Raw genomic sequence first — 19,074 nt, forward strand, 5'->3', positions numbered from 1 at the left:
GATTAGTAAGTCGATCCTTCACACGTTGTTCATAACTAGAGCTGGGTCAATTTACCGTTTTACCTCTGAAGTTACTTCTTGTTCCTTATGTCCCACTGATCCTCTTACGAACAATTTGTTTGTGGTCCAACCAGTAAACCGAATCCCTCTCAGGCCAATGAGAGGGTGGGGCCCCTTGTTCAAGACCTGGAGTCAGTGCTTAAGGGAATTTCATCTTGCACCCCACGTCCCCAGCTATTCACCTAGTCTTACCCCTGAAATGGGAGCCCTATTGAGTCGGCAAACTCGAGTCACTCTCACCCATGCAAATCTAAGGATAATTTCGAATAAACAGGAGTTCATGGTTAGCTCAGGATTAAGATCGAGTTACCTAGGTCATCGAATGAAAAGAAAATCAGTCTCAACAGTAAACGACATTATAAAGTGAGAGTGGTTTTCTTCATGGTCCGATCTTATGCAATACACATTGCATAGAACATCCCCACTTACATGTCTCCACATTTACAATTTAGTGATCACATTGTTTATATCATATACAAAAGTGGGCCGCATCCATAGTGTCCAAGAATAAGGTACTCAGCCTTATCCTATAAATTATTTTGCCTATATACTTGAACTTGATCCACTCTTATGTCACTAAATATAGTTCAAGTAACCATACCTTAGCCAGAGTGTTCTTAGTTTATTGGATTTAGATTAATAATGGTAAAGTTCACTTTATTCACTAACAATTTTTACTAAATAAACAACATTAATAAATTTATTTAAAATAGAATATGTTTTTGTTTACAAACTATGAATTTTAGCACATAAAACCCAACAATTGTGAGATATGACATCATCAGTTGAATAGGAAATGAATCATTCCTTATATAAGGGGCGTTAGCATGTCTGAGTAGTTAAGGAGACATACTAAAAATCTATTGGACTTTGCCCACACAGGTTTGAATCCTATTGTTCACAACTTTTTAGCTTTAGTCTTAAATCCCACATCTGTTGGATAGGAAACGAATCATTCCTTATATAAGGGCTGTCAATATGTCCGGGTGGTTAAGGGAAACGAATCATTCCTTACATAACGGGTGTCAATATGTTTGAGTGCTTAAAGAGACAGCGCAGGTTCGAATTTTGTTGTTGAATCATTCCTTATATAAGGATAGCCTGCACATCATTCCTTATATACTGGAAATCAATATGTCCAAGTGGTTAAGGGAAACGAATCATTCCTTACATAAGGGGTGTTAATATGTTCGAGTGGTTAAGGAGACAACACAGGTTCGAATTTTGTTGTTGAATCATTCCTTATATAAGGATACCTTGTGCATCATTCCTATATAAGGGGTGTTAATATGTCTAGACTTGAAATCAAGTTTCAATCCTGCGACGAATTGTAACGACCCGAGAAAGAAAGAAAATATATATATATATATATATATATATATATATATATATATATATATATAGATACATATAATAAAAATAAATAAATAAATAAAATAAAGTAAAAAAAAAAAAAAAACTCAGTCGCCGGAAAACCCGCGAGTTTTCCAGCGACCGCCGAGTTTTGTGGAACCCACGCGAAACGACTGCCACAGCATGCCCACCCTCAGCCCACGACACCCTGCAAAGTTTCAGAACACCTGCAAAGGGAGAAAAGAGAGAAAATTTCGAGAGAGAGAGAGAGATTTCAGACAAACGTCGGCGAGTGTCCAGTTTCTCCAATGAGCCCTCAAACCACCCTCAAACTAACACCAAACGACCTGTTACCACCATAAGAGGGATCCCTAACGAAATCACAATAACTCAAGGTGCGTTTTGTGTTATTTCGTAAGCGTCGTTGTCGGTAACCGAGGTCGGAAAAATTAGGTTTCTTAATCGATTCTTAGATCTATGGCTTTTAGGAGCTTTTAGGCCGCAAAACTCCCAGAAAAGAAAGAAGGACGACGAACAAAGAGGAAAAGGGAAGGAAAAGGACCGAAATCGGCAATGGAAATGCCGCGGGAAAGAGAGAGAAAGCTCACCGGAAAATCGGCCAAAGTCGGGTAAGGAAGACGAGATCCACGGATCCGGGTCAACCCGAACCCAGAACCCGGGAGAGCCAGCCCGTTCCTCCCTTGGCCTCTACCTTCGACCCAGCCCAACTACAGCGGCCCAAACCTCAAACCGGCCCAGAAGCTACGGTTCAGTTGAACCAACCCAAACCAGACCCACAGTCCAATTGAGCCGGCCTGCAAACCAAACTCCTGCGGCCCAGCCCAGTAAGCTGAGACCCAATGATTAGTCTTGGCCTAATAGCCTTCCACAGCCCACGACCCGAATCGGGCTGCGACCCGCGCTTCGACCCGACGTGGCTTTCTCTTCTACTGCCATGTGTCACTCAGCGGCGCAGGCAGTCCCTCGGCTCAGCTCGGCGCAAACGGCTCGGGCTTCCTCCGGTGGCTCCTCCGGCGGCTCTAGCGACTGTTCAGCTCGGCTCACCTGTTTTCAGCCCGGTTTCCACTGTTCTGACCCTCCCAAATCTGTTTTCGACCCCGATTAAGGTATCTGAGGCCATTTCAGAGCCGTATTTCACATTTATTAAATTATAGGTAAATTAATTGTGAAATACTAACGAAAAGTGGTGGACGGTGTGATAAGAAACAAACCCCGGGGACGTAGGGAGCAGCTCTCACGGAACGGGAGCTTACGTTTAGCGATTTAAGGAGTACTTCGGCCAAGGCCAACCAAGTAAGTGGCCTTACTATAGGATAGGCTAAATAAATTGTATGATGCTTGATGTTATGTGCCAGTATATATATATTTTGTTGAGTGATGCTTGATATGTTTGACGCACGTTGTGGCATTATGATGAGCATGATGATTGCATGATTTTTACCTTAATATGATGATGTTTTCCATATTGAGCATGCTAGATGATGATGAGTGCTATATTGCATCATGTCGTTAGATCGACATAGGACACAACCCTAAGAGCATGAAAATGATAGTAATATAAATATCCACGAGTATGCATTACCTAGAGTAACAAAGAGATGAGACTAGAGGGTTGTGTCAAAAGAGACATTACGATGGATTTAGAGGGACCTCATGCATTTTGTAAGTTCATAAGCATAGGGCTACTTCCCCTAGAGATGATGAGTGCGGATGCGCACCTTACGATGAGCGTGAATGCGCACAGGTGCGAAAGCACACAGATGAGGGTGTTCATGAGGCGCATGACATTATGGGGTTCCGCTGATCTCCGGATGTCGCTATAGATTAGCTTGACCAGAGGGTCCAGGGGGCGTGCGAGCGCCCTGGGGACTCACATTTGCACGTGTGAGTCGTGTGTAGGGAAGTACTACACATCCAATTTGTCCGAGACTGAAGGCCATCCCTAAGATGATTAGAGATAGGTCCCTATTCATGATTGCATGTGTTTGCATTAGCATGGCCCCTATAGTGGGGTCACTTACTGAGTATTTCTTCAAAATACTCAGGCCGTGTGCCATATTGTTTTTTTCAGGTAAAGGCAAGGCGCCCATGTACGGTTGACGGTGGCATCGTGATCAGAGACTGTGACACGTGCATAGGATAGATGCATATTTAATTCCTAGTCTTGGTTAGGATAGGGCGTTTGGATTTCATTCATTTATATTAATTAATTTGTAATCGTTTTATTTTATCTTTTTGAACTCCAGCACAATGTTTGAAACACGTAAGTCCCGCAGTGTTTTCCAATGTTTTAATGTATTCTGAAGTTTTAAATTTTTCCGCTGTTAAAGATGAGCATGCTTAGATTTTTATTCTGCATTAGAGATGAGCATGAGACGTTAGTGGCGACTCTGGATATGTGGAAATTTAGGGTCGTTAGACGAATTTTTAGCTTTATTGTGAAATCTCAAATCGGTTGAACAAGGAATGAATCATTCCTTATGTAAGGGGTGTTAAAATGTCTCAGTGAAAGTTTGATGAAATGTCTCAGTTAAATCATTCCTGAGGTTTGATGAAATCCGAGAAGTAGTTCTCAGTGAAAGTATATGCAAACGAAAAATTGGAAATTCATTGAGATTCATCTGGTAATGCTCTCAGTGTTGACCAAAGAGGAAGAAGTAAATGGAATGATCCATGCAGAGATATTCATCTGGCAGTAATCTCAGTGTTAACCAAAGGGAAAGAAGTAAATGGAATGACCCAGGTAGAGTAGTTGATATCTCTTAGTGTTGACCAAAGGGAAAGAAGTAAATGGAATGACCCAAATAAAGGTAGAGTAGTGCTCTCAATGTTGACGAAAGGGGAAGAAGTAAATGGAATGACCCAAAGAAAGGTAGCTCTCAGCGAAAGTATACTCTAGTAGTTCTCTCAGTGTTGACCAAAGGGGAAGAAGTCAATGGAATGACCCAAACAAAGATCGATTAAAATCAAAGAACCGTAGCGTCACGTGTTGGAGTTGTGGAGAAAATGTTCACTTTCGGGCAAATTGTACAAGACCAAAGAGGAAACAGAATCACGAAGCGGAGGATAGTAATGACTTTACAAGTTTAGCAAAAGGCATTAGGGATGCTCTAATCCGAATAGTCCAATTGAATCTTTGGTTTTGGATTGGGGTGCATCTTTTCATTTGTTTTCAGACAAGGAGTGGTCCAATTGAACCCTTGATTTTTGGATTTAGGTGCATATTTTCATTTGTCTCAAAATAAGGAACTGTTTCAAAATTTCAAGTCTAGAAATTTGGAGAAGGCGTATCTTGCCTACAACTAAACTTGGGAGATTGAAGGAAATGAGAATGTCTGCATAAAAACTTTTACGGTGAATAAGTGGATACTAAAGGATGTAAGGTATATTCCTGGTCTCAAGAAGAACCTGATCTCTATTGGTTAGTTGGATAGCACAAGTTATGCAATAGAGTTTGGAAAGAGTTCGGAGAAGATTGTGAAGGGTGTTATGGTGGTAAAACGTGGCAAAAAATTTGGAACCCTATGCACAACTACATGATGTATAAACATGACTATTGTTGTTGAAAGCGTTTCAAATTCAAGTCTATGGTACAATAAACTTGGACATATGAGCGTAAAATGAATGAAGATGTTGGCTAAGAAGGGAGATTTAGAAGGTTTGAAATTTGTTGATATGAGTCCCTGTGAGGCTACATTATGACAAATAGAAACGAGTCAGCTTCACAAATGCTACCATAGAACCAAAGAAAGTGCAGGTCGAAATGATTCATACAGACGTTTGGGGACCATCTCCAGTTTCATCACTTGGTTGATCAAAGTTCTACGTCACCTTCATCGATGATTTCAACAAGAAGGTGTGTATTTATTTCCTGAAACAAAAGTCAGATGTGTTTGCCACCTTTAAGAAGTAGAAAACTGAAGTTTAAAATCAGACTGGCTTGAAGTTTGACAATGAAGAAGAATACGAAAAGTCAAAATCCAAAGCATTTTTTGTAGTTGAGGGAATTAGATTAACGAGGATAGTTCCCAGGTAAAGCAAGACAATATGGTGTTGGTGAATGGATGAACAGAACAATGAATGAGTGGGCAAGGAGTATGAGGATTCGATCTAGATTGTCAAAGACATTCTGAGCTGATGTCGTAAATACAATAGCCTACTTGATAAATAGAGGGTCATCAGTACCCTTGCGGTTCAAGTTGCCTAAAGAAGTATGGATAGGAAAAAAACTCGAGTACTCTCACTTGAGAACTTTTGGTTGCACTGCATATGTTTGTATTGATCCACAGAATGTTACAAGCTTGATGTTATGGCTATGAAGTGCTACTTCATAGGCTATGATTCTGAAATGTTTGGGTACAAGTTTTGGGACGTCAAGAACAAAAAAAATCTTTAGACACTATAACGTGACTTTAGACGAAATTGTCATGTACAAGGACAAAGACAAGAAAGGTTCTGGAACAACAAAGCAAGTGGGAGTTGAAGTTGAGCTACAGAACGATTCACATAGTGATGTTGTAGTAGATACTCGAGAAACTTCTAAGACTATTGCTGAGGATCCAGAGGTGAAGCAAGTGACACCTAAGCAGGCATTGAGAGGATCAACCATAACTATTAGAGTATTACATAGGTATGTACCTTCATTAAACACTATATGTTGTTGATTGATGAAGAGGAACTAGAGCCCTTTAGTGATGCCCTACAGTTAGAGGATACAACCAAGTGGGAGCAAGCCATGGTTGATGAGATTTGTTAGATGTCTAGGCTTCAGAATTGTGTTGCTCCTTCATCTACTGAGGCTGAGTACGTGGCAATAGCTAAAACTGAAAATGAAATGATATTGATGACAGACTATATAAAGAGCTAGGCAAGAAGCAGCGCGAGAAGATTCTTATGTAAATAGTCAGAGTGTCATACAGTTGGTGAAGAACCCAGTATATCAAAGAAAAAACACATCAGAAGACGATACCATTTCACTCGCAGGTTAGTGGAAGATGGTGATGTGTTTGCAGAAGATCGAGGATGCAAAGAATCTAGCAAACATGTTGACAAAATGTGTTGATGTTGAAAATATGAGGTTGTGCAAAGTTTCAATTGGTATAGTGCAGTCAAGATATTGATGGTAGTTTGAGAATCAAATTCTTGGTTGACCAGATCAACCTCCAAGTGAGAGAATGGTTGGGTTAGGGAGCGTGGGGCCTATATAGTAAACTGAACCTATATTAGGCTGTGCTCTTAAAATGTACTTTATGTATTCTCTTTATTATCTCTTAGTGTACATAATTGAAGTCATCAATAAACTTTTAACTAGTATTTCTCATGCATTTTCTCTCTTTTATCTTTGTGTTCATCTAGATTCAGTATGTGTTGTTGTGCAATCCTAACAATTACGGTAGAAACACTTATTTGCTTGTGGTGGACTTATCACTTTAGTACTCAGTGATTAAATTGTTCAAAATTTTCACTTTGTTTTTTCTTCTTTCAAGTCGACGGGTGAGATTCGAACTTTTTCTTTATCTTCCATTTTTTTTATTTCCCTTTTCACTTTTCTTAGTGTGCATTCTCCAACATTCTCTTACGATTAAAACACCAACTAAAGGGAATGGACGTTTTATTCATGCAATGGAAGCATTGGAATCAACTTTGATTTTATTTAGAATTAAACAAAATTAAAGGTTAAACAAACATAGCTTGAAGAAATATAGAGAAAGTTTTGGGGGGCTTTAATCTACTTGCTCCACTCCTCTAATGGATGAATCTTCTCCATAAAGTCTTTCTCCATATGACTAAAACACAAGGTCAAGGCTTGTGGGAGCATCTTGAAATAAAATTTCGAAGGGATTGGAGAACGAGAGTTGTGTTAGAAGGTACTTCAACATTCTCTTAAGTTTAAAACACCAACTGAAGGGAATGAACGTTTTACTCATGCAGCGTAAGCATTGTTTGATTTTTTTTAGAATCAAACAAACTATCAAGTCACATGTTCCTAACCGGCCTTACGCTTAACTCAACATTATCTTACCAGATCAACTCCAAATTCTATAATTTAGCATCCATCATTAATGATTTTGTAGATGTACTCCAATGGTTCTCTCTCAATTTGATTTAGGTATATGACTAAATATTTATAGTCACTCCCAAGAGCTTCTATTAATATATATATATATTATTGTTTCCAGTCCATCCTCATTCTGGGCGACCTATTATAATTATTTTTTCCTTCTTTTATGAGGAACTTAAAAGCATTAAACTGTATATTTTTTAGTTAATTTTTTTATCAAACGATTTTTTTTCAAACAAAGTAAAAAATATACCCATTTCAAACAAAACTTTGAGTGAATTTAAAAGTCAAGTATGAGATGGTAGAAACAAAAATACTGCTAATTGAGAATGTTGAAAGCCCATGGATGAGGGCACTAAAGTAATTGTTCGCTCTCCAAAAGAGAGTGGAAGAAATAAAGAAGTCAGTGGAATGCGGTTTTATATGTGTCGAGACTTGGATTGATCACAAAGTACTCAGTAACACCATTGTTAACTTTGGAGCTACCCACAACTTCATGACAGAGATTGAAGCAAAACAGTTGTACATCCTTTGACATTGAGAGACCGAAAAGATGAAGGTCGTCAATTCGGCAACTTTACCTTTATTAGGAGTCGTAAAGAGAACTCCTGATATGAACCAAGACATCAATCATATAACATACACTTCAACGATGATTTTATGAAAATATTGTTCAAATTATCACAAGTTGCAATTTATGTCATATTAAATAAGAATCAAACTTTATTTATTCTTAGATGGTTAAAAAATTTATTCTTCCATGGTTAAAAATTTTATTCTTCAATGTTTACAAATTTTGGATAATTATTCATCAAACACGATTTCACTTCCAAATGGGTTGTGTTATTTTTAAGAACATATCTATTTCGAAAATAAAAAATAAGTAAAACTAATAGTTTTTTGGAATTAAAAAACAAATGTGACTACTAAGATTCATGCCCAGCTCAACCTTAAATTCTCACCACTAATTTGATATTTAGCCAATCATTCATCAAAATCTAGTGTGTTGGGGCTCACCTATCAAACTTATCATTTATTACCAACGTTGATCTCGTCTTGGCGGCTACTAATTAAGAATAAACAAGCAAACTTCTTATTGTCTCCACATCATATTGTTCATAATGTGAGAGCTCATCTTGACGATTTAAAGTTAAGCATAAAAACTAGCAAACCCTTTATCGTTTCCTACATAGTAACTAGACATTATCGTATCATCTCATAATTCATTGGCATTTTTGGGAGGGTTGGGTGGGTTATGAACTCTACTAGAGGTGGAACAAGGACCATAGTGCATCGTTACGAATGTCATACTTGAGGTCTATTATTTGTATTTTTTGCTTTTGAGTTATATTAACATGGCTAATTTGTAGCTAAAAGTTAAGGAAATAAATGTTTTTGTGTCCGATCCTAAATTAACATTTATGTGAATGTTATTGAAAATTAGAAAACAACTGTGGCTCTAACCGCAAAACTATGTCACTTTCTTATGGTTACAAATTTTGGGTAATTACTTCATCAAACTCCATTTTACTGTCTGTCAAATAGTTTGTGTTATTTTTAAGAACATATCTAATTCGAAAATAAAAAATAAGTGAAACTAATATTTTTTAGAATTAAAAAACAAATGTGACTACTAAGATTCATGCCTAGCTAGACGTGAAATTCTCACCACTAATTTGCAACTAGTTTGATATTTAGCCCATTATTGATCAAAATCTAGACTTTTGGGGCATATCTGGACCATAATACATCGTTATGAATGTCATAGTTTGATATTTAGCCCATTATTGATCAAAATCTAGACTTTTGGGGCATATCTAGACCATAATACATCGTTATGAATGTCACACTTGAGGTTTTTTGTTTGTATTTTTTGCTTTTGAGTTATACTAACATGGTTCATTTGTAGCTAAAAAGCCAAGGGTATAAATTTTTGTGTCAAAACAAATGTGGCTGTTGGGATTCAAGCCCAAGTCTCCACAGCCACAACGTGGAATTCTCACCACTAAACTACTATCACCTTGTTTTTTAGCCCATCATTCATCATAAACAAGCCCCAAAGGGCTCATCTATGAACTATTTAAGGATAAATCAACAAACTTTTAATTGTCTCCACATCAAATTGTTCATACTGTGAGAGCCCATCTTGATAGTTTAAAGTTAAGCTTAAACTAGTAAACTATAAGGACCGGGCCGATTTGATGACTCAAAAAGGCGGGTAAATTTTTCCTACTTGATAAAACCATTAAAATTTAAAACATAATTTATATTATACCAAAATAGTGCGCGCACATTACCAATTTAAAAAATGACATAATGGTTAAAACACAAAATAAGGGACAGACACAAAACATTTTAAAACAAAGGGTTGAAGACGAAGGGTGAGGTTTGTCTATGGCATCTGCTCCAGAGTTTGCTCCCATCCTCGACAAGCTCCTTATCACCTGGAAAAAAAATGGAGAATAAGGAATGAGTACAAGACTCAGTAAGTAGCCTATTTCTAGGCTCGTAATCGTATCCTTGATATGCTAGGGCACCACATTCTTTGTTCTTGTTATTGTTCTTGTTGTAAGTACTTAGGCCCTCTAATTCTTGTTCTTGACTTGGGGTTCTTATCTTGATCTTTCTTGAGGACCTTGGTCCTTGAGTCCTAAAACCTTGGTTTTCCTTTAAGGGTCTTAGTACTATGGTTTTTGGTTCTTGGTCCTTTGTTTCTGGTTCTTGTCCTTAGAACTAGGATCTTGATGCTTGTTCTATTCCTTGATCTTTCTCTTGTTCTTGGTACTTTCTTAATTCTTGTTTTGTTCTTGATTCGTTCTCCAAGACACTCCCCCTAGGATTTATGGCACTAGACATGCACCTGACAATCTTGTGTCCAAGGTTTCATGCGTTCCAAGCGACACAGCCTTAACCTACGTCTAAGGCTTCATGCGTTCCAAGCAACGTAGTCTTACTGCATCTTAGGGCTTGCCCTTCGATACGGTCTGCTTAATCCTATGCCCAAGGCTTCATGTGTTCCAAACGGCATAGTCTGAAAACCTACATCCAAGGCTTCTTACGTTCCAAGCGATGTAGTCTTAATACTGCATCAAGGGCTTTCCCTATAATACAGTTTGCTTAACCTATTCCCAAGGCTTCATGCATTCCAAGCGGCATAGTCTGAAAACCTACATCCAAGGCTTCTTAAGTTCTAAGCGATGTAGTCTTAATACTGCATCAAGGGCTTGCCCTATAATACAGTCTGCTTAACCTATGCTCAAGGCTTCATGCGTTCCAAGCAGCCTAGTCTAAGTCATGAGCATGCTGTACCGTGGGAGGTCTTAGGAGGTTCTTGATTCGTGGCTAAGGTAACTTACTCTCTTCTTGTTCCTCCGTGACCTTAGACTACTCCCCTTGATAGACCATAAAGGTCACTTACTCAGTGCATACTTCAACTGGCATCTTGCAAATCTGCAAGGCATCTCTTCTAGGTGAGAGAATCTTGAGGCATGACATCCTGCAAAGGAAACATGATGCAGGGCATCCCTCCTAGAAGAGGAATTCTTGGGCACCGCTTGGTGGGAGGTCATGGGTCACTTTGGACATGACTAGAGTATTACCTAGCATTCTTGAGTTTTTGAGTTTGGGGACCTTGGTCCTTCGTCCTTGAGTGGTACCAAGCATTCTTCTTACTTGGGAAGTTGTAAAGCTTGTGTGTTGTTGTTCTTGGTTCTTAATCTTGTAAGTTTCTAAGGTCCTAAATTTCTTGGGGCATAAGTTGTACCTTCATGTCCTTCATAATTGACCTTATAAGAAGTAGCAAATCATTCGGAGCACGTATAGACTTTGAAAACTCATCAGTAGTCCTAAGGACATTTTGGTCATTTCACCCCTAATTCTTGGTTTTGCTACTTAACGTGTTCCAATGCCTCTCAAACTTCACCAAATCATCAACATCATAAAATAAGATCTACTTCAGGGTTTCATAGCATTTGGAGGTTATCTAGGTCATGAACTGTAGGTAGATATCCATAGGGACATTATGGTCATTTTGCACCATTTCTTGGTTTACCTACTTATCCTTATCCAATGACTACCAAGCTTCATATATAACCTAAACATGCTATAATATGCTCAGCATTAAAATTTCATAGGCAGCGGAGTTCATCTAGTGGGTTATTTTAACGTTACCTAAATTCTAGGCAATTTGTTCGGTTCAAGGTCTTATCTTACGGTTCCTAGGGTTTTTCTTTCATTTATCCTAATTCATACTTGTTTTATCCTAATTCATTCTCCAAGCCAAGAGTGTTTAATCTACAACTTCCTTAGAAAAGTCTTTAAAAATAGCCTGTTTGCCTTAGAGATTGTAACCCATCTACCGTTGAGAAGTTGGGGTTCCTGGGGCTTACTTACTCTCCTATTAGTTTATCACTTGCAAAAGAATGACGAACGGTAGCTAAGCCAAAATAGTAAATAACATCTAGTTGTAGCTTTGGATAATCACCATTTATAAGCTGTCTTTTCTTTTCTTTCTTCTCTTGATTCTTCCATGAAATTACTATTGTTTTATTGAATCCTATGAAATCCCACTTTTGAGTTTTATTGTGAAATCTCACATCGGTTGGATAGGAAACGAATCATTCCTTATATAATTATGTCCGAGTGGTTCAGGAGGAATCCTGCTCACATTGGTTGGATAGGGAAAAAATAATTCCTTATATAAGTATGTCCGAGAAGTTAAGGAGGAATTTTGCTATTGACGACTTTTTAGCTTTATTGTGAGATCCCACATCGTTGGGATAGAAAATGAATCTTTTCTTATATAAGTGTGTCAATATGTTTGAGTTGTTAAGGAAAAAGACTTGAAATTTGTTGGATTTTGCTTGCACAGGTTCAAATCTTGTTGTGATGACTTTATTTAGCTTTATTGTGAAATCCCACATCTCGAACCAAACGACTTTTTTAACTTTGGACAGGGAACGAATCTCCGAGTGGTTGACGATGAATTCTGCTATTGGCGACTTTTTAGCTTTGTTGAGAAGGGGTGTCAATATGTCCGAGTGGTTAAAGAGCGACCTTTTAGCTTTGTTGTGAGATCCCACATTATCGGTTGAATAGAAAATGAATCATTCCTTATATAAGGGGTGTCAACCTGTCTGAATGGTTAAGGAGATAGACTAAAAATCTATTGGGTTTTGCCCACACAAGTTTGAATCATGTTGTTCACAACTTGTTAGCTTTATTGTTAAATCCCACGTAGGTTGGATAGGAAACAAATCATTCCTTATAAAAGGGGTGTCAATATGTTTGGGTGCTTAAAGAGACGGCGCAGGTTCAAATTCTGTTGTTGAATCATTCCTTATATAAGGATAGCCTGCGGGGTGTCAATATGCTTGAGTGCTCATTCCTTATATATGGATAGCCTGCGGGGTGTCGAGTGCTTAAAGAGATATTGCGAGGTGTCAATATGTTTGAGTGCTTAAAGAGATAGCACAGGTTCGAATTCCGTTGCTGAAATATAGCCCAAAAAGTCAAGAGAACGCTTGGATAATTGGTTTATATGGATCCTTTCTGGTTGTGACCACACATAAAAATGACATTGCCATAAATTAACAAGGTAATATTTCCACTTATTCATCAGAAGTGGCGTATCTTTTGAAACCAGAATCAATTTTCCTTGATATCTAACATAATGTATGAAAGGATCCTTGAAGACCCGTAAGATAGCCGAAAAATAATTAGCAAACACTTTGACAAGATGTTCGATTTTTCCATAGAAATATATTCGTTCAAAAAGGCCCCTGTAAGAAGTTAAACGTATATGAGAAGATTGGTTACGTAGAAAAAGGAAAATGGATTCGTATTCACATACATAAGAATTGTATAGGAACAAGACTAATCTTTGATTTCTTTTTGAAAAAAAAGAAATCAATTTTTTTGAAGTACTAAGACTATTCCAATTACAATACTCGTGAAAAAAGAACCGTAATAAATGAAAAGAAGAGGCATATGTTTGAGTGCTTAAAGAGATAGCGCAGGTTCGAATTCTGTTGTTGAATCATTCCTTATATAAAGATAGTCTGTGAATCATTCCTTATATAAGAGGTGTTAATATGTCTAGACTTGATCATTCCTTATGTAAGAGGGGTTAAAATGTCTGAATGGTTAAGGAGGCAGACTCGAAATCTGTTGGACTATGCCTGCTTAGGTTCGAATTGACGAATTTTTTAGCTTTATTGTGAAATCATACATCGGTTGAACAAGAAACGAATAATTCTTTATATCGGGGTGTCAATATGTCCGAGTGGTTAAGGAGACAGACTTGAAATCTATTGGGCTATGCTTGCTCGTTGACGAATTTTTAGCTTTATTGTGAAATCTGACATTGGTTGAACAAGGAACGAATCGTTCATATAAGGGTGTCCGATATGTTTGAGTTGTTAAGGAGATAGACTCGAAATCTGTTGGGCTATGCCTGCATAGGTTTGAATCCTGCTGTCATAGTGGTTTCATTCCATTCTTGAGTGGTTAAGGTATGAGAGGTGTCATTCCTTATATGAGGGGTGTTAATATGTCTGAGTTTTTAATTTTAGTGTGAAATCACACATCTTTCACATGGATTGAACAAGGAAGAACCATTCCTTATTCCTTATATAAGGTGTGTTAATATGTTGAGTTTTTAATTTCATTTGTATTTTTTACTTTTGAGTTATATTAACATGGCTGATTTGTAGTTAAAAGCTAAGGAGATAAATGTTTTTGTGTCAGATCCTAGATTAACATTTATGTGAATGTTAATAAAAATTAGAAAACAAATGTGGCTCTAACTCCAAAACTGTCACTTTTAGAACTGTCACTTTTAGATGGTTACAAATTTAGGGTAATTACTTCATCAAACTCCATTTCACTTTCAAATGGTTTGTGTTATTTTTAAGAACATATCTATTTCGAAAATAAAAAATAAGTAAAACTAATAATTTTTTAGAATTAAAAAACAAATGTGACTACTAAGATTTAAGCACAGCTCAACCTGAAATTCTCTCCACTAATTTGCAACTAGTTTGATATTTAGCCCATCATGGTTCAAAATCTAGTCTTTTGGGGCATACCTATCAACTCTTAAGCATAAAAACTAGCAAACCCTTTATCGTTTCCTACATAGTAACTAGACATGATGGCATCATCTCATAACTCATTTCGAGGTGGAACAAAGACCATAATACATCATTATGAATGATCCTCACCACCGCAAAACTCTGCCACTTTGATATCTCTTAAAGAATAGAGAAAAATAAATGTGGCTGCTGGGATTCGAGCCCAAGTCTCCACAACCACAATGTGGAATTCTCACCACTAAACTACAACCACCTTGTTTTTTTAGCCCATCATTCATCGTAAACAAGCCCAAAGGGGTCATCCATCAACTAGGGTCAAGATTTAAGGATAAACCAACAAACTTTTAATTGTCTCCACATCAAATTGTTCATACTGTGAGAGCTCATCTTGATAGTTTAAAGTTAAGCTTAAATTAGTAAACCCTTTATCATTTCATGCACAGTAACATGATCGTATTATGTGGTAACTCACTGGCATGTGTAATTTTTAAGAAACCATTACAAAAAAAAAAAAAACTTCATTCCGCTCAATTCACTTTCAATTGTTGGGATTCAAGCCCTAGGCCTACACGACCACAACTTGGATCCTCACCGCTAAACTACTACATCTACTTTGAAATTTAGTCCATCATTTAATACCAACGTTGATCTGGTCTTAAGGGTCCATGATTAAAGATAAGCTAGCAAGTCCCTAATTATCTCCACAATATATTGTCCGTTATAATAATGAAAAGAAAAATATGTCTGGGATTCGAGTTCAAGTTTTACCATTATTTATTATAATCTAGTCCCTTGGGCTGATCTGTCATCTCATCATTTAATACCAATGTTGATCTTATTCTTGTAGTTCACAATTAACGATAAGCTAGCAAACTCCTAATTGTCTCAACATTATATTGTTAATTCCTAGCACCATGAGAGCCTAGGGCTTATTGTTTGTCTAGTTCTTTCTGGCTATCATTCATCATAATCTAGCTCTTGGGAGGAAGCATCATGGAGGTACTTAGTTAAGGGGGCGACATAGAGGTGACTTGGAGAGGCAACATCGTAATGACTAAGAGGCTTGGAGGGGTTATATGTCGGTTACTTGGAGGAGGATTGAAGAAGAGACATAGTTCTAACTTAAAAAGGCTGATGTGGCAACTTGGAGGACGAGACATGGAGTCTACTAGGAGAAAGAGATATGATGGTGACTTGGAGGAGGGTTGGATCCAACATGACTACGACTTAAAGAGGTTGATGTTGTGACATGACTGTGACTTGTAGAAGGTTGATGCGTGACTCAGAGGAGATAATATGAAGGTGACTAAGAGGATGTGACATGTCGATTACTTAGAGAATACTTGGGGGGTGTATACAGTAACTTTAAGGAGAAGGGTAGAGGGGACTCATATGAGGAGGCAGTGATAGAATGGAGGATAAAGAAATCTAGTTGTTTACCATAATTTTCTCCATAATTCTTACTTAGTATAAGTTTTGGTGAGTTTCAACCCATAGGTGGAAGATTTTGAATGAATAACTTGTTTGAAGAGAGAAAAGATTGGCTAGAAAAAAGGAATATAAAACTCAGCTCCCTAGTAGATTTTTTTTCTCAAAATTAATTGATACACAAAGGACTTTTTTACTCGATTTCTTGAGGGTTTGATTGGGAGGATTTTAGTCTTGGGGGTTTCAATTCCAAGGAAACTAACTAAATAAAGATTTGCTTCATTTGATGAGTCAAAAACTTATTTTTTCTCCTATTAAATTATCTCTTGTTAGTTGATGGTTTTAAGTGCTTTTTGTTCCCATCAACTCATCTTCACCTTTGATTTATGGAAGAAATTTAGACCATTCCTTATGAAAGCCTCCTCACTAGAGCTAATTGCAATGAAAGAAATTTAGATGGTGCTTACCTTTTCTCTTATTTTAGTATCTATTTAAGAAATTTAGTGAAATTTGTGGTTAAAATTTTGGTTGAAAGTTGAGAATTTCCCATAGCTTATAACATTACTTTCATAAAAAAAAATTCAAAGTATTTTCTCACTCAGGTCATCTAAAATATTTTGGTCAAATTTGACCGGAGGCTCAAGCATATGCCCAAATTGTCGGTGAGGTGCGAATTGCACACGTCTGACTTATTCGCTGGGTTAGAAAAAGTGTCGCTCAATCGCTGTCTCTTTGTTGCGATTGTGAAAGTATGCACATGGTAAGCCATGTTTTGACCAGTTTGACCCTCATTCAACTACTTTTGTCTCGATTTTGATCTAGCCCTAATTATACTTGGATCAAGACCCACTAGAGACATTTTAGAAAAGTTAGAGCCTCTAACACGCAGAAAAGCTAGCTCAAGAAGGCATACATCATCCATGTAAGTAGCAAACAAAACTTTAGACAAGTAATAATTGTAGGGATCACTAGGACGTGCTAGCATGCAAACCTTTCTTATCTTAAATGGCTAGAAAATGCATGTTCAAGACATCAAAAGGGCAATTTTTTGTAAGAATGCATTGTATGTATAATATGAAAAATTATCGTTATATCCCTAGAATAAAATTTTTTGATTCATGTTTTTTTCAGGACTATAATACAAGTTGGGCAATATGGATGAGTAAGCTATATGAGATGTAAGAAAGTATCAAAATACTTCTATGATAAGATTTGTGAGGAATTGTTCTTTAAATTTTTTTCTAAGATGGACTATTGTGATCTGTGCTCCATGTGATTGATCGTTATAATCTCATCATTGAGCTTGCTTATTTGCATGAATGTTTTAGTTTATGTTTTTAGTGATTTATGTGATTGATAGGATATCTCCCTTATGAGCTTGCACAAATGTTTAGATTATGTATACCATGCTCTAGGTGATCGACAGGATAATATCCCTAGCGAAACATACACAAGAGAACCAAGCTGAGACTAGGACACTAGAGCTAAAGTGATTGGAAGTTGCCCTAAATCAGTACATTTTCGGTAGATCCTATACCCTAGGATCATGAGCGAGTGATCATAGGAATAGATCTGTGTGCACCTCGAGAGTAGATTAGTTCAAGGAGTTGGTCCTAGTCGTCCTAGAAAAGAGAGACAAGGTTTAAACCTCCTAGATGCCCTTAAGAACCAAGTAGAGCTCCAAGTATGTATGGTGTCACCAGTTTAATGATGGCATAAAAGTCTCCGCTACCTTTTCCCCTCTTATACCCATATTTTCAAGTTTTTACTATGATACCCGTACTACTGAGTCAGCCATGGGCTGATTAGAGTTGTGTGACCTGACAGTTAAATTTGATTATCCTACCTAACATATCTTGAGATTGGCAATGGAATCATGTGGGTAATCTTAGTAAACCCCCCACCCCCCCACCCCAGGAAAGTTCACCCGCCAACCTCCCATGAATGATGAGTAGACAAGTACACATCATACTACCACACAATTTAGAGAATTCTACGACGTCATGCCTCAACCCAAGTCACGAGCTTTATATTACACAGGCAAAGCAAGCTACTTTAAGTCAAAGAACAGAAGAGTTCACCCTAAAGAAACTTGTCGCTTGACATTATCCACGATGCCAGGAAAGGGTGAACCACCTCCTGTGAACCTAAAGTGGGTTCCTTAGCAGCTTAAGTAACACTTGAAACTTCAAGACAGCCCTAGATGCCTAGATAGCAGTAGAGACTAGGCCTGAACATTCTAGAGCTCAGAGTAAAACTCGTGCATACTTGCTAGATTAAGAATGTGTTGAGACCCAACAAGTAGGATGCTTACTGAGTATTTTTATACTTACCATTTTTCCCTTCTTTTTCAGGTGTTCGCATGTTGTTAGTTGAGGTTGAGGGGTGTTCGAGAGTTGTGCGGTCACAGAGTGGGTAATTCTGGAGAATCAGTCTATCTTTATGTTTTGAGTCATTTGTACTTCAATTTGTAATTGTATCCCAAACCCATTTCTCTATTTAAAATAAATTTGAACAGCACCATCCTCTAATGAGATTAATTTTTTTATTTAATTGTGGTGTTGTTTGTCTCTATTTTGATTTAAATTCTACCAAATTTATCTTATACTTTCTTTTGGTCTTTGTCTTTTGTATCACCGTCGGAGTTTCAAAGCCTAAAAAATTGGGTTGTGACAATTCTCCATATAGATTAATCTTTCCTCCAACTGGAGCGGCTCCTAGTCAATCACGTGTGTATTGTTTGTTATATACTTGTGCAACATGGAACACATCATGAACTCTTGAGGGGACTGAGGGTAATGCTAATCGGAATGCTACCCGTTCAATCTACTCTATTTTCTCTAATAGGCTAATAAAGTAAAGGCTAAACATGACATGATTAATGAACTATGCAACGCAACATGAATGTATGAGGATAGAAAACCACCATAAAATTTTGCGCGATTTTAAAACATTCAATAACACAACGAAAATTAATATAAAAACATATACATGTATATGTGTTCAATTTGTTCCTAAAAGAAGGAACGGGACCGAGATACAAAAGATGTATATGAT

At 37.4% G+C, this 19,074-nt stretch overlaps 1 non-coding gene across 1 annotated transcript; it reads right to left on the reverse strand.

Annotated features, from left to right (window-relative positions):
- Window positions 1-14,770: 14,770 nt before the first annotated feature.
- Window positions 14,771-14,842, reverse strand: TRNAH-GUG. The gene has a single exon. It is a non-coding gene; the product is annotated as a tRNA-His (tRNA).
- Window positions 14,843-19,074: the final 4,232 nt, after the last annotated feature.

Source organism: Cucurbita moschata, unplaced genomic scaffold (genome assembly GCF_002738365.1).
Source record: "Cucurbita moschata cultivar Rifu unplaced genomic scaffold, Cmos_1.0 Cmo_Scf00039, whole genome shotgun sequence".
NCBI lineage: Eukaryota > Viridiplantae > Streptophyta > Magnoliopsida > Cucurbitales > Cucurbitaceae > Cucurbita > Cucurbita moschata.